Source organism: Mustela nigripes, chromosome 5, assembly GCF_022355385.1.
Source record: "Mustela nigripes isolate SB6536 chromosome 5, MUSNIG.SB6536, whole genome shotgun sequence".
In the NCBI taxonomy this organism is placed as follows: domain Eukaryota; kingdom Metazoa; phylum Chordata; class Mammalia; order Carnivora; family Mustelidae; genus Mustela; species Mustela nigripes.
Window position 1 is genome coordinate 4,188,491 of NC_081561.1, and position 23,255 is coordinate 4,211,745.

Sequence of the window (23,255 nt, forward strand, 5' to 3'; positions counted from 1 at the left end):
AGACATAAACATTCACATAAGACTTTTGTTTAAATAATACCTTTCAATTTTCTTGAAAAGTGAAATACCTAAAAAGATATTTGGGGTCATATAATAGCTATATTTTTAATTTTATAAAAAACTGTCAAACTCATTTTCCAAAGACACTGTACTATTTTGTGTTTCCAGTTCTAGCTGCTCCAAATCCTAACCAGTACTTCGTCTTTGCAATAGTATTTCCATTTAGTCATTCTAATAAATGTGTGGCATCTCATTTTGGCTTCTGCTTCATTTTTGAAAAAAGAGTTATGCAAATATAGAATCATATGTTGACATTTGGTTTTTCTTTCTGCACTTTAACGATGTTGATTTGGAGATCATTCTGGGGAAGATGGAGGAGTAGGAAGACCTAAGCTTACATTGTTTCATGGATACTACTAGATAACATCCATATTAGCGTAAATAAACCAGAAAACACCACAAAAACTGGCAGAAAAAAACTCTCCACAGCAAATGTGGAGAAGGGGCCACACTGGAGAGGGTAGGAAGGGCACAGACAGAGTCAGGCCCTAAATGTACCCATAAGACTGTCTGTGGGAGGGAGGGATGCAGGAAATGCAGAGGGGAGAGAAACATTCTCACATCCATTGGGGAACCTGCTTTGGAAAATGAATCCCCAGAACATTTGGCTTTGAAAACCAGAGGGATCAAATTTCACAAATTCTTATAATCTGCAGGGCTTAACACTGGGGCATTAGAAATCAGTGGACTTGGCTCTCAGTGGGAAATCAGCTCTCAGGGAGAGAGAGCTAGGAGGGCAAGAGGAAATTGAATCTCTTCTTTTAAAGAGAAAACACAACAAACAGGCCCATGGAGATACAGCATAGGAGCAGCAGTTTGAAAAAATTCCTGGGATATACAAGAGACAGACTTGTTTACTAATCTCAGAACATTTTCTGGAGGGGCAGGGATCACTGAAAGACTTTAAGAACTATCAGGCACCATTTCCCTCCCCCATTCCCCAAACTAGACACAGGAACACCTGCAGGAATCAGTAAGGCACCAGCACTCGATACCTAACTTGCTAACAGCATGCACTGTCACTGCGTTCTCCTGCAGACATGCCCCCTCCAGCCAGGCCTCCACTTGAGGACCCCTCCCACAGCAGACCTACTTAAACCTTGCTGACACTGTGCACCCCACCCCCATGTCCTCCTGCAGACTGCTCCCTCCAGTATGCCCTTAGCTGGAATCATTCTGAAGTGTGCCACAAACCTGGCAGTGGGCAAGCAGCCCCAATGTGAACAATCACCACTCCAAAGTGACTCCTGCCCCAGGGAGAGGGAAAGATATCTAACCACACACACTGGTTCCATTGCAAGCCAAGTGGTGAGCTGGAGACAGACAGCTGCTCTGACTGCAGGCTCTACCCAGCAATAAAAATTTCTCAGGAACAACACAGGGAAACCTTCCTGCAGCTTGGTGCTACTGCAAACACCTGGTCTGACTCAACTCAAGACCAAGGCAGCCTTAGACTGGCCTACTAACAAAAAAGGTACCAGACCCACCCACAAATGACAAGAGCAGGAAAGATAAATAAAATCTTAAAAAAAAAAAAAAAAAAAGTCAGGGGCTGCCTGGGTGGCTTAGTAGGTTAAGCATCTGCCTTCAGCTCAGGTCATGATCCCTGATATTGAACTCCATATGGAGCTCCCTGCTCAGCTGGGAGCCTGCTTCTCCTTCTTCCACAGCCTCTCACCCATGCTCATTCTCTCTCTATCTCAAACAAATAAATAAAAACTTAAAAAAACACAGGAGACACAGCTGATTTTCCTAACACAAAGAAACAGACACAGAGAGTTAGATAAAATGAGAAGACAGAGGAAAATGTCCCAAATGAAAGAGCTTGGGGTGGGGGATTACAATAAGAGAGCTAAACAAAACAGAGATAATATGCCTGATAAAGAATTTAAAGTAGGGGCGCCTGGGTGGCTCAGTGGGTTAAGCTGCTGCCTTCGGCTCAGGTCATGATCTCGGGGTCCTGGGATTGAGTCCCGCATCGGGCTCTCTGCTCGGCAGGGAGCCTGCTTCCTCCTCTCTCTCTCTGCCTGCCTCTCTGCCTGCTTGTGATCTCTGTCTGTCAAATAAATAAATAAAATCTTAAAAAAAAAAAAGAATTTAAAGTAATGGTCATAAAGATAATGACTAGACTTGATAAGAGAGGAGAACCTCAGAGAGACCCTTAAAGAAAAGATAGAAAACATTAAAAAGAAGAATGAATCAGAGATGAAGAACTTAGTAACTGAAATTAAAAATAGTAGAATAGAGGAAGCAGAAGAATGGATCGATGACCTGCAGAGTTATGGAAAGCAATTGAGCTGAAAGGAGAGAGAAAAAAATTAATGAAAGGTGACAATAGACTTGGGAAACTCAAGGACATTATTAAGCATAATAACATTCATATTATAGGGATCCCAAAAGGAGAGAAAAGTGGACAGAACAGATTTTTGAGGAAAAAATAGCTAAAAAGTTCTCAAATCTAGATCCAGGAGGCACAGATACACCACCCCCCAACCATCCCCCTGAAAATCAGCCCAAGGAGCTTCACACCATGGCAAAAGTAGTGATAAACAGAGAATTTTAAAAGCAGCAAGAAAATAGTAACATACAAGAAAAACCCCATAAGGTTACCAGTTAAATTTTCAGTAAAAACTTTTCAGGCCAGAAGGGAGCGGGATGATATATTCATAGTGCAGAAAGAAAAAAACACGCAGCCAAGAATATTTTATCCAATAAGGCTATAATTCAGAATACAAGGAGAGATAAAGAGTTTCCCAGACAATAAAAAGGTAAAGAAATACATGACCACTAAACCACCCCTACAAGAAATGTTAAAGGGCTCTTTGGTAGGAAAGACCAGAAGCAAGAGTAAGAAAAAAGATGCCCAAAAGTGGTAAAATTGAGTATAATTCTAAGAATCAGTTCAGGGATTCACAAAATAAAAGGACATGAATATGACACCATATACCTGAAACCTAGGGGATAAGAATAAAGAGTGAGCTCAAACTTAAGCGACCATCAACTTAATATAAATGCTATATGCATAAGATTTTATCTTATCTTTTTAAAAGATTTTAATTATTTATTTGACAGACAGAGATCACAAGTAGGCAGAGAGGCAGGCAGAGAGAGATAGAGAAGCAGGCTCCCTGCTGAGCAGAGAGCCAGATGCAGGACTGGATCCCAGGACTCTGAGATCATGACCTGAGACAAAGGCAGAGGCTTTAACCCACTGAGCCACCTAGGTGCCCCTGCATAAGATTTTATATACAAACCTAATGGTAGCCACAAATCAAAAGTGTATAACAGATATACAAAAAAATAAAGAGAAAGGAATCCAAGCATATCATTAAAGAAGGCCATGAAACCACATATATATATTCTCTAACAGTGAATTAAACAGTTTTTCATTTTAATGAAGTCCAAGTCATCAATTTCTTTTCATGAATCGTGTTTTTGGTTTATATCTAAGAAGCCATCACCTAACCTAAGGTCATTTAGATTATGTTATCTTTTTAGGAGTTTCATATTTTTGCATCTTACATTTAGGTCTATGATGCATTTTGAATTAATTTTTCTGGAGAGTGTAAGTTATGGGTCTAAATTCATTTTTTTTTTTGCATATGTATGTCCAGTTCTTCCAGCATGATTTGTTGAAAAGGCTCCTCTGTTTCTATATTGCATTGTTTTTGCTTTTTTGTGAAGGATATTTCTGTGCCTCTATTTCTGAGCTCTTTATTTTGTTTCACTGATCTATTTCTCTATTCTTTCATTAATACCACACTGTCTTACTATTGTAGATTTATAGTAAATCTTGAAGTTGGGCAGTGTCATTCCTCTGACTTTGTTCTTCCCTTTCAATATTTTGTTAAGCATTCTTTTGGGGGGAGTGGTGGGAGCTATTTGTTTGTTTTGTCTCTCTGTATAAACTTTAGAATTATTTGGCAATACCTACAAAATAACTTGTTGGGATTTTGATTGGGATTTTGATTGGGATTATGTTAAATCTTTAGATCAAGTCTAGAAGAACTCATCTTGAGAATGTAGTCCTCCTATTATGAGCATGGATTATTTTTCCATTTATTTAGTTCTCTGATTCCTTTCACTAGAGTTTTGTAGTTTTACATATAGATCTTGTACATATTTTCTATAAACATTTCCCTTTTTTATGTGCTAATGTAAATGGCCCTCTCTTTTTAATTTCAAATTGCAATTATTCATTACCAGTACAGAGGAAAAAATTACTTTTGTGTATTAAATTTGTATATCGTAGTCTTGCTATAATTCCTTATTTTAGAAGCTTTGTTGATATTTTGAACTTTATATGTAGACAATCATACCATCTGCAGGCAAAGATTCTTCCTTCTCAATCTATATATCCTTTTTTCCTTTTTCTTGCTTTATTGCATCAGCTAGGATTTCCAATAAAATGTTGAATATAAGTGGTATGTGAAGATATCTTTACCTTGTTCCTGATCTTAGCAAGAAAGCCTCGTTTCTTACCATTACATAATATGTTAGCTGCAGCATTTTTGTGAGTTGTGTTTTGCAAATTTGGAAAGTTTCCCTCTATCTAGTTTGCTGAGAGTTGTTATCATGAGTGGCTATAGGATGCTTTGCCTGCATCTATTCATATCATATGATTTTTATTCTTTAGCCTATTGATATGATGGATTATATTTTCAAATGCTAAATCAGACTTGCATGCCTAGGATAAATCCCGCTGGGTTGTGCTATATAATTTTAATATATGTTTGGATCTTATTCGCTAATATTTTGTTGAAGATTTTTGTGTCTATGTCCATGAGGGATATTGATATATAGTTTTCCTTTCTTGTAATGTGTTTTTCTGCAAACTTGGAGCTGCAGGGGAAAAGATGTTCACCAAGAAAATGGTACAGAATTTGTTCTTACTACAAAAGAATTCCTAATTCAATATTCAACATATGCCATTTCTGGAAAATAGCAGGGATAAAACATCAGAACAACATAAATACATCTCCACTCGTTATGGCATACAACTACAAATTAACACTAATAAAAAGATGTAGACAGTATATTTCAGAGGTGTGATAGAACACAGGGATTAGCTTGGGAAATTGAGGCAGAGGTTGTCCAGTGTCATATGGGAGCTGGATCTCCTAGTCTCAAGCTGTTGGTCTTTCATGATATGATATGACCAGTAAAGGAAGAAGATTTCCTTTATATCATTCATGTTCAAAAACTCATGGGTGCCAGGACTGCTCTTTGAGATTACACCTTGTTCCCTGGAAGGTCATTCTTAAATAACTCTGCTCACACTGAATTCGGGTGGGGGGTGGTGAGAGAGAGGGAGTCTTCTTGAGTTCCTACTAAAAACTTTCTCTATTCTTGCAGAAAAATCTAATAACAACAACCTGGGGAGGGGGAGATAGGCACTTATTAATGCTGGCCTATCTTGAAATCTAGTATAAATGGATGTTTGGTTCAACAGGAACAAAAATAGAAAGTATACATTTACTTATTTCAAGATCTATTAAGCTCAGTGTTTGTAGGTTCTGCAAAGAGTAGCATGAATTTAAAGGACTCTGTCACTGTTTAAGAACTGATCTCTTCTATTACCTGCCAGATTTCTGAAAGGGGTAAATTTCCCAAAATGTTATTAAAAGTCCAGCTCTACAAACAAGTAGTCAGTATGTTATTTCAATAAAGGATAATGTCAATACCCAGTGGAACCCACAAAGTGGGAATCAACACAAGGCAAGAGGCAGTGCAGGGGTAGCCATCCCCTGACCAACCTCCCCTCAACTTTCTATTCTTGAGTGAGGCAGACTGTGTTCCAATCACTCCAAGATGAAGGGTGAGAAAGGAGAAAAGGTGGAAAAGGTCAACTTAGAGCTGAATGGAGTGCAAGGACACAGGTTGCACATTGCCAACCCTATGGGCAATTTCCATCATCCATAATGTCACCTTTTCTGTGTTCTTCTCTTCACCAACCTCATAAACTAGATGTCACATCAAGTAACAGAAAAAGTGTGAAATAATAACTGGTAGCATTCATGCCTATTTAAATGAAAGACTATAAATAAATTTATTTAAGTAAATCTAAGTGTTTATTTCTTCTTAAGTAAAAGAGAAATAAATGTTTTTTTTCCTTCCTCATTTTTCCAGGGTGGGGGTTAATCAGCTGAGTGCTAGAAAGGCACGCTCTCCCTGGAGAGTGTTGAATGCTCTGTCACCCCAGCATAAGGAATCGGGCTAAAGAGCAGCTGCATCTGTGAGTGGCCTGGGCTGATTTACCATGTTCATGATTATGTTTTCACAGGCCTTTTCACTTTTTCATGTGTGTAATGCCCTTAATACCAGGTCTGGCTACCACAGTGGTTAGCAGCACTAACTAGTTGAATTCACGGAAGGTTATTTAGAGCTGGGCTGGTATGTAAAATTAATGCAAAGTATATGTAAATAGGTTTAAGTCGAAATGCTGCCTCTGGGGAAGAACAGTCCACACCCCAACTGCCCACCCCCCTCCTCCCCACTACTCCAAGCATCCAATGGCACTTGCATGTGGAGACGCAGTAAGGCTCAGAGCAAATGCTGCTGCTGTGAGGGCTCACTTGGGGTCTCCCATGTGGCTGATACATCTTGGCCCAGGTTTCAGAGGGAGCAGAGTGACAAGGCCATTGTCTCTGGAACACAAAGCCTTAACAAAGTGGCAGAGAGTGAGAAAAGGAGGCCTAGGCTGAGCCAGTCTCTAGCCCCTGCTGCTGCTGATCTGTCCCTGATAAGGACCTTCAGGAGGATCTCAAATCCCCCACTGAAGCCCTGGGGAAGCAGCAATGGGGGCCAAGCTTCCTCCAAAGACTCGCCAGGATGGACCTGCGCCACGTGCTAATGATTGAGGGAAATGACAAGGGTTTCTCCCGACAACAATGTCAGGGTCCTGACAGGTCTCCTGACAATGTTAGGGTCCCTGCTCTAGAATCTGTGATCACGCTGCCCAGGACAAGTGAAATGTCCTTTCAGTCACCGGCACAGCCACGTGGGCCGCAATGAGACCAAGCTGAGTCCCCTGACTCACACACTGGAGAGAACCGGGTTGTGGGGGGCGGAATAAGCTCCCCACGGATGGTCACATGAAACAAAAAATACAGCAGTGAACCGTCCTGGACGAAGGAAACCTCCATGTCAAAAGATATGTGAGCACCTTCTAAATTGCATCATATATTGGCAAACACCCTTACAAAGGCATAGTACCTGTGACTCCCTCTGACAGCGGGTGAGAAGGCACATTCGCAGCTCCTCTCTGACACTGACCATTTGGGGTTTATTTTATTTCTGCCACACCCATGCATAAAAATTTGTGCTTTTATATTCATTTATTTGATTATTAATGATGTTTAAAATCTTTACATATTTTTATTAGATTTTTGTATTTTTTAAACCACCTATTCTTGACAGTTCATTAGTAAGCTCTTGATTGTTTTCTTACTGATTTGTCCATCAGTTATATTGCGTTTGTTGGAAATGTTTGACCATTGGTCTTTCATCCTTGCTTATGGTGTCTAATAATTAAATAATCATTTAAAAATTATCATAAAGCATTAGTCATGTCACCTTCTTAAACAAGCATTTTTTTTTTCATGACTAGTCTGAAAATGTATGCAAAATAGTTCTACCAGATACTTATTTTCTCAGTAACTTGCTTTAGCTGAAGAAAGATAACACACCCTACGATAAACCACCAGAAATGTTTGCAAGTCTCTGCTTTTTAGCAGCTGAGTGATCCTCTGCACTCCTTATGCTTGGAGGAGGCTGGACACGGTTAACATCGGTCCCTCACGGGGAGGCAGGCAAAGCAGGTGGGATCATGCCAGTCCCTACCTGCCACCGGATGTTGAAGTGGCAGCACTCAGTGTACCCATTAGTGCACTTAGCATCAGGGAGGGGAAAACAATGCACCTTTCTGGCAGTTTCTTCAGTTCTGATATTCAAGCTGAAAATAGATTTGCTTCAAGTGCTCTGATATGCATTTCATCAGCGATTCTCCTCCCTTTCTACTATGGAGGGAAAAAAATAAAAAATAAAAACCATCAGATTTTAAAACATCCCCCCAGAGCTGCCAGTTGACAAAGGGTTGAGATACCCAAAGGAACAGATACCCTTTCTATCTATGTAGTAAACCAAGCCACACAGACACATTCTTTTTTTTTTTTTTTTAATCTAAAAAGACTAACCAGAACTAGAAAGAAACATTTCAAAAGTTAAACTCGTTTTTGATAAATGCTCAAATTCCTCAAGATTTGCACACACCAGTCAAGCACATGGGAAGTACAAGGAGCCAGATGTTTGCTCGTACTTGCTACCAAACTCCTTCCTGCGACAAGATAGCCTGTCTCTCCACATGACAATCCAAGGAGGCACAGAAGTGACAAAGGACGTAAGTAGTCTGTTCTCAGTGGAAAGCCACTGTGACTTCCCTTCAACTGAACACGGTAGCCTTTGGACTGGTCTTCCCAGAAGCAGGCGCGTAGCTCAGAAGCTTTGAGCCAAGCCCACAAAGGCAGAGGAAAGCCTAGATTCCATCACTCTGCGTTGAATTATTAGCGAAACAGCTAGACTTTCTTGAACACTGTTTGCACACAGTTTATCATATACCTATGTTTGGAGTACCTGAGTGTGCATTCTCATACACTGATCAGTAGAAATTCATTCCATCAAAATGACTCAAATGCTCCTTCACCAACATTTTCAAAAAAACATGCAAGTAGAAGAACAAGAACTGAGAAAGGGAAAAGGTGATAGTTAAAAGGTGAGAGGGTCCACATTTTCACATCATAGGGGAATTAAATTATAACAAACACCTTGGTAGAAGATCATAGTCTCTTCTCTGTAACTATTACTAAAAAGAGCAGAGATTAGCACGTAAGGGAAGAGAAAGTGGAATCAATTATAAATACCCTGGGATAGAGAATAAATCCCAGAAGTAAATTGCCAACCAGTTTTAAGCAGGTACAAAGTATAGGCATTGTCTTCACTCTTTCTTGAATAATTTTACAGCTCTGGACACTAGGAGCTGCTGTCACTGCAGAACCATGATCCAGCCATGCTAATCCTTGGCAAAGGCAGTTTCCTCCAGCTCTTCCCTCAGGCCCAGCAGTAATGAACCCTTTATGACCCAGGCCATTCTCCTCCAGCCTCCAGGTGGCTGGCAGGAAACCCTGGTAAGACTCTGGATGATCACTGCTCCCCATCCTAGATGTTCATCTTTCAACAGACACTCATGATGAAAAGCCTTCAAGACTTAAAAGCCTAACTCACTACTTGTGTAATTTGGGTTGTTAAGGAAAGCACTAGAAGGTCTTTCCAGCATCTCTCAAATCATAATGGAAAAATAACCCTGACTTCATAAAGTCAACCTGTGGTATCTATTATACAAAGCAGTCCTAGGTGGCATGAAAGACAGAGTATATACAATATTATCCTGCCCATCAGAACTATGTCACTTTAAACAAACCACTGGGTGTTTACTTTTTTAAAAAATTTTAATCCAGTTAGTACATCATTAACTCATTTGCAGTGTTCAACAATTTATCATTTGCTTGTAACACCCAATGCTTACCACATCCTGTGCCCTCCTTAATGCCCATCACCCAATTATCCCATCCCCCCCCACCCACTACCCTTCCAGCAACCCTCACTTTGTTTCCTATTCTTAACAGTCTCTCATGATTTGTCTCCCTCTCTGGTAACTTCCCATTCAGTTTTCCTTCCCTTCCCATATGATCATTTGTGCTGTTTTCCATATTCTACATATGAAACCATATAAAATTATCTTTTTCTGATTGACGTATCTCAGTCAGCATAATATCCTCCAGTTCCATCCACATGGACGCAAAAGTATTCCTCCTTTCTGACGGCTGAGGAATAGTCCATTGCATATGTATATATATGCCATATCTTCTTTATCCATTCATCTGCTTATGGACATCTCAGCTCGTTCTGCAGTTTGGCTATTGTGGACATCACTGTTATGAACATTGGAGATGCAGGTGCCCCTTCTGATCCTTCTATTTATATCTTTGGGGTAAATGTTGATGGGTCATAGGGTAGCTCTATTTTTAACTTCTTAAGCAACCTCCATGCTGTTTTCCAGAGTGGCTGCACCAGCTTGCATTCTCACCAACAGTGTAAGAGAGTTCCCCTTTCTCTGAATCCTTGCCAACATTTGTTATTTCCTATCTTGTTCATTTTAGGCACTCTGACTGGTTATAAGGTAGTATCTCGTGGTTTTGATTTGTATTTCCGTGATGCCAAATGATATGGAATAGTTTTTCACATATCTGTTAGCCATTTGCATGTCTTCTTCGGGGAAATGTCTGTTCATGTCTTCTGCCCATTTCTTGACTGGGTTATTTGGTTTTGGGGTGTTGAGTTTAATAAGTTCTTTATAGATCTTAGATACTAGCCCTTGTCATTTGCAAATATCTTCTCCCATTCCATTAACTGTCTTTTAGTTTAGTTGTTGACTGTTTCCTTTTCTGTGCAGAAGCTTTTGGTCTTCATGAAGTCCCAATTGTTCATTTTTACCTTTGTTTTCCTTGCCTTTGGAGACGTGTCTAACCTAAAGTTGCTGTGGCTGAGGTCGAAGAGGTTGCTGCCCGTGTTCTCCTCTAGGATTTTGGTGGATTCCTGTCTCACATTTAGGTCTTTCAACCATTTTAAGTTTATCTTTGTGTATGGTATAAGAAAATGGTCCATTTTCATTCTTCTACATGTGGCCATCCAATTTTCCCAGCACCATTTATTGAAGAGACTGTCATTTTTCCATTGGCTATTCTTTCCTGCTTTGTGGAAGATTACTTCACCATAGAGTTGAGGGTCCATTTCTGGGTTGTCTATTCTGTTCCATTGATCTATGTGGCTATCATTGTGTCAGTACCATACTTGGTGATCACAACTTTATAATATAGCTTAAAGACAGGCTTTGGTTTTCTTTTTCAATGTTCTTCTGGCCACTAGGGATCTTTTTATGGTTCCATACAGATTTCAGAATTATTTGTTCCAGTTCTGTGAAAAAAGTTGATGGTATTTTGATGGGTATTACATTGAATGTATAGAGTTATCTGGGTAGTATAGACATTTTAACAATATTTATTCTTCCATTCCATGAGCATGGAATGTTTTTCTGTTTCTTTGTGTCTTCCTCAATTTCTATCATAAATATTCTGTAGTTTCTGGAGTACAGATCCTTTACCTCTTTAGTTAGGTTTATTCCTAGGCATCTTATGGTTTGGGGTGCAATTTTAAAGGGGATCAATTCCTTAATTTCCTCTGTCTCATTCTTAGTGTATAGAAATGCACCTGATTTCTGTGTATTGATTTTATATCCTGCTACATTGCTGAATTCCTATATGAGTTCTAGAAATTTTGGTGTAGAATCTTTTGGGTTTCCCACATAAAGTAGCATGTCAGCTGTAAAGACTGAAGGTTTTATTTCTTCTTTGCCAATTTAAATGCCTTTTATTTCTTTTTGTTTTCTGATTGTGAGGCTAGGACTTCTAGTACCACATTGAACAGTGGTGAGAGTGGTTATCCCTGTCATGTTTATGATCTTAGGGGAAAGCTCTATTTCCCCCATTGAGAATGATATTCACTGTAGACTTTTTGTAGATGGCTTTTAATGATATTGAGGTATGGAATCTCTATCCCTGCACTGTGGAGAGCTTTCAAGAAATGATGCTGTATTTTGTCAAATGCTTTTTCTGCATCAATTGAGAGGATAATTATTCTCCTTTCTTTTATTAATTTGATGTATCACATTGAATGATTCGTGAATGTTGAACCATGCTTGCAGGCCAGGAATAAATCCCACTTGGCTGTGGTGAATAATCCTTTTATTGTACTGTTGGATTCTATTGGCTAGTATCTTGGTGACTATTTTGGCATCCATGTTCATCAGAGATATTGGTCTGTAATTCTTTTTGATGGGGTCTTTGTCTGGTTTTGGGGTCAAGGTAATTCTGGCCTCATAGGAGGAGTTTGGAAGTTTTCCCTCCTTTTCTATCTTTTGAAATAGCTTAAGAAGAACAGGTATTAGTTCTTCATTAAATGTTTGGTAGAATTCCCCTTGGAAGCCATCTGGCACTGGACTCTTAATTTGTCAGGTAATTTTTGATTACCGCTTCAATTTCCTTGCTGGTTATGGGTCTGTTCAGGTTTTCTATTTTTTCCTGTCTCAGGTGTTGATAGTTTATAAATTTCTAGGAACACATCCACTTCTTCTAGATTGCCTAATTTGTTGGCATATAGTTGCTCATAAAATGTTCTTAAAATTTTTTCTATTTCCTTGGTGTTTGTTATGATCTTCCCTCTTTCATTCATGATTTTATAATTTGGGTCCTTTCTCTTTTCTTTTGTGTAAGTCTGGCTAGGGGTTTATCAATCTTATTCTTTCGAAGAACCAGCTTCTAGTTTCATTGATCTGTTCTACTGTTCTTCTGTCCTCTATTTCATTGTTTTCTGCTCTAATCTTTATTATTTGTCTTCTCCTGCTTGGTTTAAGCTTTGTTTACTATTCTTTGTCCAGCTCCTTGAGGTGTAAGTTTAGCTTGTGTATTTGAGACTTTTCTAATTTTTTGAGAGGCTTGTATTGCTATGTACTTCTCTCTTAGGACCTCCTTTGCTGTATCTCAAAGGTTTTGAACAGAGTGTTTTCATTTATGTTTGTTTCCATGAATTTTTTTAAATTCTTTAATTTCCTAGTTGACCCATTCATTCTTTAGTAGGGTGCTCTTTAATCTCCAAGTTTTTTAATTCCTTCCAAATTTCCTTTTGTAATTAAGCTCAAGTTTCAAAGCATTGTGGTCTGAAAATATGCAGAGAATAGCCTCAATCTTTTGCTATTGGTTGAGACCTGATTTGTGACTGAGTATGTCATCTACTCTGGAGAATGTTCAATAAAGTGTCATGTCATCTGCAAAGAGTGAGAGTTTGACACCTTTCTTGCCAATTTGAATGCCTTTTATTTCTTTTCGTTTTCTGATTGCTGAGGCTAGGACTTCTGGTACTGTGTGAGAAGAAAGTGTATTCTGTTGCTTTAGAATGGAATGTTCTATATGTATCTGTGAAATCCTTCTGGTCCAGCATGTCATTCAAAGCCCTTGTTTACTTGTTGAACTTCTGCTTAGATGCTCTGTCCACTGCTGTTGGTGGGATGTTGAAGTCCTCTACTATTATTGTATTATTATCGATGTATTTCTTTAATTTAATTAATTTGTTTACACCATTGGTTGCTCCCAAATTAGGAGCATAAATATTTATAATTGTTAGATTTTCTTGTTGAAAAGACCCGTTAAGTATGATATAGTGTCCCTCTTCATCCCTTATTAAAGTCTTTGGTTTAAAATCTAATTTGTCTGCTATAAAGATTGTTACTCCAGCTTTCTTTTGAGGTCTGTTAGCATGACAAATTGCTCACCCCCACACTTTCAATCTCATGATGTCTTTAGGTCTAAAAGGAGCCTCTTGTAGACAGCATATGGATGGATATTCCTTTTTTTAAAGATTTTATTTATTTGACAGAGAGACAGCAAGAGGGAACACAAGCAGGGGGGGGGGGGAGAGGGAGAAGCAGGCTTCCTGCTGAGCAGAGATCATGATGTGGGGTTGGATCCCAGGACCCTGGGATAATGACCAGAGCCAAAGGCAGACATTTAACAACTGGGCCACTCAGGCACCCCTGGATCTCACTTTTTAAAAATCTAATCTGATACCCTACGTCTTTTGGTTGGAGCATTTAGCTCATTTACATTCAGAATAACTATTGAAAAATGTGACTTTAGTGCCATTGTATTTCCTGTAAAGTCCCTGTTTCTGTAATCTCTGTTTCTGGTCTTTGTTACTTTTGACTATCTCTTTGCTTACAGGATCCCCTTTAATATTTCTTGCAGTGCTGGTTTAGTGGTCACATATTCTTTTAGTTTCTGTTTGTCCTGGAAGATCTTTATCTTTCCTTCCATTTTGAATGACAGACTTGCTGGATTAAGTATTCTTGGCTACATTTTTCTTATTTAGTACCGTGAGTGTATCATGCCAGAATTTTCTGGCCTGCTGGGTATCTGTGGATAGGTTTGTTGCCAGCCTAATGTTTCTACCCCTGTAGTTTAAGAAACTCATCTTGAGCTGTGTTTAAGGTTTTCTCTTTATCTCTGAAATTTGCAAACTTCACTATTATATTTTGGGGTGTTGATCTATTCTTATTGATTTGGGGAGGGATCCTCTTTAATTCTTGGGCTTGAATTCCCATTTCCTTCCCAGATTAGGAAAGGTATCAGCTATGATTTGTTCAAATATACCTTCTGTCCCTCTTTTTTTTTTTTCCTCAGGGACCCCAAAAATTCTAATATTGCTTCATCTATGGTATCACTGATTTCTTGAAGCCTCCCCTCATTATCTGTTAGTTGTTTTTCTCTTTTCCTCAGCTTCTTTCCTTTCCATCAACTTGTCTCCAAGTCACTTACTCTCTCTTCTGCCTCATTTATCCTAGCTTTTAGAACATCCAATTTACATTGCATCTCAGTAAAAGCAATTTTAATTTCAGCCTGATTAGGTTTTATTTCTGCACTGAGATTCTCTGTTGTTTTTTATGTTTTTTTTTTTCAGCCCAGCTAGTGACTTAATAATCATTATCCTGAATTCCAGCTCTAACATTTTACTTATATCCATATTGATTAGATCTGTGGCAGAAAGTATTACCTCTGGTTCTTTCTTTTGCTATGAATTCCTCCTTCCAGCTATTTTGCCCAGAGAAAGGTGGATGAACAAGAGAATAAAATCAATAATATCAACCATGGTCCAAGTGAAATACACACTAGACAAATCTGAAGAGGTCAGGAACCAAAAAGAAAAGAAAAAGAAAAGGGGGACAGAGAAAAAGGTGGAGGGAAATAATATAATCTCCCAGGTAGACAAAACACGGTCAGTCCCAAGTGTATTTTGGTCTGTATATTAGAAGATGCTAAATCCCAAAATTGTAAAGAAAGCAAAACTTATACATATACAAAAATAAAATCAATTACAATGAAAGGAAGCTAAAAATAAAGACTATATCTATAAAATGTAAATGTAAAAAAGAAAGTTAAAAAACTTTTTAAAAAGAGTTGGTAAAACAAGAAACTGGTGAAAAGAAAAAGAAAAAAGGAAAATTTTAAATTGAAAGATAAATCATGAGGAAAAAAATCTTAAATTCTAGATACTATTTTCCCCTAGTGCTGGAGTTTTGCAGTCCTGTGTTCTTCAGAAACTTGGTGTTCCCCTGATGTTCCAGCTGGTCCCACAGAAGAGAGGTCTGCTGCATTGATTTCCAGGTGTCTTTACCTGTGCAGCGTTGCAACTCCCCTTGCTGGGAGGCCAAGCTCAGTGTGAGCTGCTTCTGATTGTTCCAGGTGGCTTTCATTCCCTGAAGGCTTATCACACTTCTTTAAAGGATGAAAATAAAAATGGCCATGCCCTGATCTCTGGCCCTGGAGCTGAAAGATCCCAGTCACCTTTCTTCATTAAACCCTCAGGGATAAGCAGTCTTCACTTTTGTGTGTGCCAAATTCTGCATACTCTTGTGGTGTGCACTTGCACTGATCCTTCCAGGGGAAGGTGGAGTGTCACTGTGCTTCTGTCCTTTGCAGGGGCCCCAAATGGACAGTCATCACAGGTTATGAATGTAGCTAAGACACCTTTCCTGGGGGAAGGCAGAGAGCCACCACTTTTCTGCCTTTCGCAGGGTCCCTACACTGAAAGCTGTGTCTCCGTCATGCTGCAGTTGGCAGTTTATGGCTTACTGAGCTGAGAGCACCCCCATCCCCCAACCTGGGCTTGCTGGTCCTAACAAGATTCCTCATTCCAATGCCTGGGAACTCTGCTGGCTCAAGCACCCCTGTTCTTTCTGTGGCCACGGGGATCCTGAGACCACACTGTCCCACCTAGGATTCTGTCCCACTTCACTACATGAGCACCTTTCAGGAAGGGATTTCTCTCACTGGAGCAGATTTTTAAAGGTTCTGATTTTGCACTCCAGGACTATATCATTTTCTGGTAGTGGGCTTATGGAGGCTTCTACCACCCAACATTTATCTTCCAATAAATCCCCTAAGATCCACTTTTCCACCCCTCCTACCTTTCAAAAAGTGGTTGCTTTTCTATTTGTAGAATTCCAGCAATTCTTTTATTATATCTCATGTTGAATTTATGGGTGTTCAGAATGATTTGTTAGTTATCTAGCTAAATTCAGAGAACCAGATGAAATGAGGTCCCCTACTCTTCTGCCATCTTGCCCTATCTCCCCTCTACTGGGTGCTTATTATCAGTCGTAGAATGTAAAATAACAACAGCAACAACAACAAAAGCCTTCTCTAGGGTAGAAGGAATGTTACATATCAGAGGAAAAACCTCTAGAATTTTCACACCTTATAACAATTTATATGCCCTATGCGACATTATGGGTATACTCTTAATTCCTCCATAGTAAATAATTTTAATTATTAGCTTGAAAATGCCCAGCTGTTTAAAAATCCTCCCCCCCACCAAAAAAATAAAATGAAAAATCTGGAAACAGATTTTTTTTTCAGAATTATTGTTTCTTAAAGCTGATAAAAGTAATAACACATCAGTGACTCCCAGGAAATGCTCACAATATAATCATATTTGGTAGGGATGCTAGAAGATGGGAATTATCACTATGAATGATGGAACTAATCCAGAACCATCCAAATACTGGTTAATAACATAGGATTAAATCAAATACCCAGGAATACTGACTTGGAAATCAAACTCCCATCATCAGCCTTAGAAGCATTTCTGGAACTTTCCATCTGGACACAAGTTTTTATCTTCCAATATAGACAAAACCCAAAGCAAGCCAAGACCCATAGCAGACAGAGGAAGAGGAGTACCTGCTGCAGCAGCATCTAAAGGAACTCAGTTCCCAGATGTCACATCTTTAGAAGCCCCACTGGATGAGGACCATTCTCCCACTCAACAAGAGCGCTCAGAGACAGTTAGCTTCCTTGGCCCCTACCCATCAAAATCAAAAAGAAACAACTAAAATAGGAAGAATACATTAAAACATTATTTCTTCATTTAAAGCATCTAATTATGAATTCAACAATGGAAAACAAATCTACTTGCTAGCTGGCAAAACCAGTATTCTTTAATGAGAACATGTTCTATGCTCCACAATCTCACCAGCAGGGATAAACATTGTTCATTTCGCTGTATAATCAACTCTCCTATGCATGGAGAAACTGCCATTTGTTTTTATAAAGGAAGGATTATACCCTACTTTTTTCGCACCCAGTGTTACTGAAATCATTTTACAATTCTTTAACTGTAAATTTCAATGACTGCACAAAATAAATTAAAAGAACTTGTTATAATTTACCTCACTATTTTCTATTTTTTTTTAAGATTTTATTTATTTACTTGACAGAAAGAGATCACAAGTAGGCAGAAAGGCAGGCAGAGAGAGAGGGGGAAGCAGGCTTCCCACTGAGCAGAAAACCTGATGTGGGGCTCAATCCCAGCACCCTGAAATCATGACCTGAGCCAAAGGCAGAGGCTTAACCCAATGAGCCACCCAGGTGCCCCTTCAGTATTTTCTTATAGGACATTGGGTAGCTTCTCATGTAAACTTATATTTATTTATATGACAATTTGATGAATGTCTATTTCTCCATAATGTAAACCCTTGTATTTGTTTCAGTCATTACAGTCTCATTCCATACCAGTACCTGAAATATAATGGGACCAGACTGCAGCATCTGGTGAAACTATCTTTCAATCTTTAGCTCCAATCAGCCTCATCCACAAAACATTCCTGATCCTACACAAAGCAACATGTACACATTGCACTGCCCACACCCGCAGCTGTTCATGTCCAGCACCTGACCACATCCTTCACCTCGTCTTTGGGCTCTGTGGAGCTCAGAATCTTTGTGTTCCATTTAAAGATCAGGGAGCACAGCCTGACCTGATGTACTTTCTCATCTCTGCTCCATAATGGGATGTTTGATGGGCTCCAGTCTGTTTTGAGCTGCAGGCTGGGTCCTTCCAGCTGACCTGAAACAAGTGTTTATAAAGGTGAGAAAACTTCCAGTGGCCTCTTACTGACCCTGGCAGTTGCCAGAGGGAGAGGCTGGGGTCATACCTTCAATCAAATTCTGTGGGTCCTTACCGTGCTGCCCAGTGTGGTGGGAGTTTCCTTTTGGGGGGCAGTTGGTTCTTTCTGGGGCTCTCCCACTTCTGCTGATGTTGTGGTGGAGGGCGAGGTGACAGGGCCACCTTGAGAGGCTGGGAAGTATATGGTGGCCTCTAGGCCAGGTATGGGGACTGGCGGGCCCTTGGGCTACTCTGCTGGACTTCCACCTGACTCCTAGTCCTCATAGCACTTATTTTCTGTGTTAGAGAACAAAGTAAAAATGGGAATGGCAGCTTCCTGAAACTCCAGATCCCCGGTAGGAGAGACCCTAGGCTCTACCTCATAGGACTCAGCTGTGGTGGGATCAGCTAAAGCAAGAGCTTCATGGGAATGGTGTAGCCCTCAGACTGGGTTGTCTTGTAGCCCAGAAGCTAACAGGTGGTCATCATTTTGTCATGCTTCTGTCCCATCAGTGGGTCCTAGATTTTTTCCTATTTGTAGTCCATGGACAGCACCGACTCAGTCTGCAGGGTGTCCTTTTAGTCAGAGAATGGCTCTGTCCCTATTCATGACCAGTGTTTGTTTATTCTTGGGTCCCTCATGATTTCCTCTAAAAGGCCTCTGTCACTGGGGTTGAGGATAAGAATTTCTTAAGCATATTTTTCACATTCCACAGACATCTAAGAGGGAATGTGACATATTTCTCTCAATATCCATTGCCACAGCTCTCTAAAGTTCTGTCCATTAAAAAGAAGGGACCCAGTGACCATTGTATAGAAAGGGATACCTATCCATATACCCACTGTGGAGCCATCAAAAGAGTTCAGGGGAACCATCAGGGTGTCTTCCACAGAAGGTATCCTGCTTGTTACCACAGGTGAACTTGTTGCCAAAGCCAAAGTCCATGACTTTGATATTAAGGCCAGCAGGCCAGCATCCAAAGGCAAGTTTTCTGGTTTTGATGACTGTGGCCAATGCCCTCCTGGAGGCAGCAATGCACACCAGACACTGTCTGGAGGAATTTGTTATAAGCCTTTTTTTTTCATGTGGCTGTGGTGCAGTGGGTAATCAACCAACTCTTCTTCACTAGCGCATTCCATGACCAGCTGGAGTCTTTCCTGGGTCTTAACCACTTCAAAAATTTCATGATATTGGGGTGATTCAAGGCCGTTGTGCTCTGAACTTCAAGGCAAAGTCACTGGAAGAGCTCTGCTGACCTTATTAACAACCTTCATGGGCACCTGTCCCAGCCAGGATGTGCCAGATCAACCTTACCTCAGCACAGTTGATCTGGCTGGTCTAGAGGAACCAGTAGTTGTCAATATAGGTTTCCTTGTCAGCAGAGGTGGCCCACAGGTCTTGCAGCCTGATGATCTAATAACTACATTGAGAATACTAACAATACTAACCAAAAATATGTATATACTAACTACAAAGCAATAACAAAATACTAACCAACTATGTAAAAAGCAAAATAATAAAGAAAAAATGAAAAAATGAGTTCAGAAAAAAAGGTGAAAAAAATAAAAATCAAAGAATAAAAAACTAAAAAGGACAAAAAAATAAAGAAAAATTAGAATAAAAAAGAAAAAAATAAACAAAAAATAAAACAAAAAGAAAAAGTGAGAAAAGGGGGAAAAAAGAATAGAGGAAAAATAAAATGGACAAAAATTCAAAAAGGGATAAAGCTAATATGGTCCAGATTCTTCAGGTCACCAAAATGAGCTTTGTAGGTTAAAAGGACAAAAATCCTAGGCCAACCAGGGACTTATACAGGTGCTTGGAATTCCCTAATAATTGTTGCTTATGAGATCATAGCAAAAAAATGAACCAATCACAGCTGGGAGTAATCCTCAGTGATTTCCTCACTTCTTGGTTTCAAGAATTCTATACTCTCTCAAAAAAAGGAAATGGGGACTCCAGTAATTTTTTGTTTTTAGGTAATATCCATTAATATTTACTTTATTAGAAATTAAAACCTGCAGGATGCTTCATTGATCTTTTCATTTCTAATTTGAGAAGCTAACCATTCTTATTTTTTCAAGAGCTCACTAAGTCTATACTTAATTTCTTTTCTTAAAAACTCTGAGAAATTGGTCTCAGAATGGAACCACAATTTAACTGGCATCACAATGCTATGAAAAATGTCTGTAGTATAATACACAATAGATATTATTAATATTAATATGCAGTTCCATTATTATTAATATTAATATGAAGCATAGCACATATAATATATTAATATAAGGCTGAGAAGGAGACTGCTGCTATCATATTTTCATTTCTTAGTTACAGTTTTGTTGAGACTATTTGGAGGTGATTCATCCCTCCCATGAGCCAGAAAACTCCCTACGTCTATTTCAATATCTTTAAATGTAAAGCTTACATTACCCATCTGTTCTTGCATTATTGCCCACTTTTTCTATTACAGCCCTTAGCATACTAATCCTAATTGTTTTTAGATTCCTGGTCTAATAATTCCAAGATTTCTGCCATATCTGAGTCTGCTTCTGATGCTTGCTCTGTCTCTTCAAGCTTTGTTTCTTCCCTTTTAGCACGCCTCATAATTTTTTGTTGAATGATGAATATGATGTGCTAGCTAAAAGGGATGAGGTAAATATGCTTTTAGTGTGAGGTTTTGCTTATGTGGCTAGGAGTTTACCTGTGTTTATTCTTTGCTGAAATTGTAGGTGTTAGAGGGTAAAATTTCCCCTGTGTCTTTGTTTTGTTGTTGTTGTTGTTGTTTTTCCTCCTCTTTTGTCTCTGGGTTTTCCTAGAGACTTTTTCAATAAGATCTGAGGCTTGCAGCCCTTTCAGTTGTAATCTGTTACTGTGCAGGAGCCCTGCCACTGTGCAGGGGAAAGATGTGGAGGGAGGGGGAGTGTTCTCAGACCTAATCTATTAGATCTCAGTTTTCATGAGCCTGTGCCCTAGGCTGTGCCCTTTACAAAGTTTCTCAGGCAACCACCACACTCCTCTGCCCTTTGGTAAGACAGGGCAGCTTTGCAGGGCCACAGTTAGGTATTTCCCATGACTCAGGTCTGTTAGACTCTGGTAAATCCCAAAGTATCTAGCAAAATACTCTTCCTTGCGGAAAGGCTTTTGGTAAGAACAGAATGCTCTGGCCATATTTCAGAAGAGCTACTTCTCCCCTCCCCTGTGGAAGGCAGGAGGGAGGGTTTTCTCTGATTTCCACACTGAACACCTGATGGGTCTCCTGGGAGTAGACTCACAAAAGTATGAAACCACTTAAGTAGGATTGGGCCCCTCTTAATTTTTAATTATCAAGTTTATGAACACTGAGCCTCCCATAACTTGTCAATTAAAGTTAAACTTCTTTATTCCAGTACAGGATCCAATAATTAGCTTCTGTTTCTAGCCTTCTGCTGCTGGTAAGCTATAATTCTCTGTAGTCATCTGTTTATCCAATTTTAGGGGCAACTGTTTGCCCTGTGACCTTAGTTCTCTGATGAATCTAAGGAAAGTTGTTGAGAATGATGTCATAAGACATACAGAAAATACATAGAATCATAAGAAATAACTATAAAAAACAATTATGTGATAACAGACCAGAAAATCTAGAAGAAATAGATAAATTCTTAAAAACAGAAACACACCAAGACTGAATGAGATAGAAATAGAAAATCTGGACAGATCAATAACAAGTAAACAGGTAAACAGGTAATCCAAAACCTTCCAAAACAGAAAAGCTCAGGATTGGATAGATTCACAGGTGAATTGTACCAAACATTTAAAGAAGAATTAACACTAATCCTCTCAAACTTTTCCATAAAATTGAAGAGGAGGAAACACTCTCAAAGTGTTTTATGAGGTCAGCATTATCCTGATACCAAAGCAAGATGAGAACATTATAGAGGCACCTGGGGGTCTCAGTCAGTTGAGCATCCAACTCTTGATTTCAGCTCAGGTCATGATCTCAAGATCAGGAGATCAAAACACATGTTTGGCTTCATGTAGAGCATGACCTCTGCTTGAGATTCTCTCTTTCCCTCCACCTCTCTCCCACTCACTCATGCTTTCACTCAAAAATTATTTTTAATTAGAAAAAGAACACTACAAGAAAATTACAGACCAATACCCCTAATGAATAGAGATGCAAAATTCTCAACAAAATATTAGCAAACCAAATTTAACAAAACATTAAAAGAATCATAGAGCATGATCAAGTGGGATTTATTCCTAGGATGCAAGGATAGTTCAACATACACAAATCAATAAATATGATGCATCACATTAATAAACTGGGAGATAGAAATAATATTTACGTTTCAATGATGTAGAAAAAAGCATTTGACAAAAATACAACATATTTCATGAGGAAAACCCTAGGAAAAAAATACCACAACATAATAAAGGCCATATATGAAAAACTCACAGCTAACATTATACTCAATAGTAAATATATAAAAACTTTTCTTGAATACCAGGAACAAGACATAGGTGCTGTTGAGAGGTCATCAATAGGACTTGACCACCAGATGACCTGTGGACTGGATCCAGGCAACCATGGTCTCCTCACGCCCTCCCTTTCCTGTTCTTACAATGTGCGTTCCACTTGCTATCTCTGCTCCCAAAAGCTACACCAAATGTATATATTTAAGATAGTGATGTGGTACTGAGACCATCTGGACAGTACATGTGACTGAACCCAGTTAATACCTCTATATAAATTTTTAAGACTTGGTGGGCAGGTGCAGAGATCATCTCATTTTGCAACAATCCAAGACAACCTCTTATTTAAGTTCCCTTGCTTATTAAACCTGCCAGCTACCAATCCGGAGTAGTCGGCCTCTTTCTTTTGTCTCTTTCTGGCCTCTGTGTTTCGGGGCCAGATTCAGATTACACTGGGGAAGCTTCTGAGGTTGTGAACCAATAACCAGTGAACCAGGCAGGAGACCAAACAATGGGCCTTGAGAATGAGGCATCTGAGGGGAAATCCTTAATTGGCCATCAACCTCTACATATGGAAAGTTGGCCCATATGTCAGTTGCTTATGGACTGCCACAGGAGTGTGGGAATGCCCCCC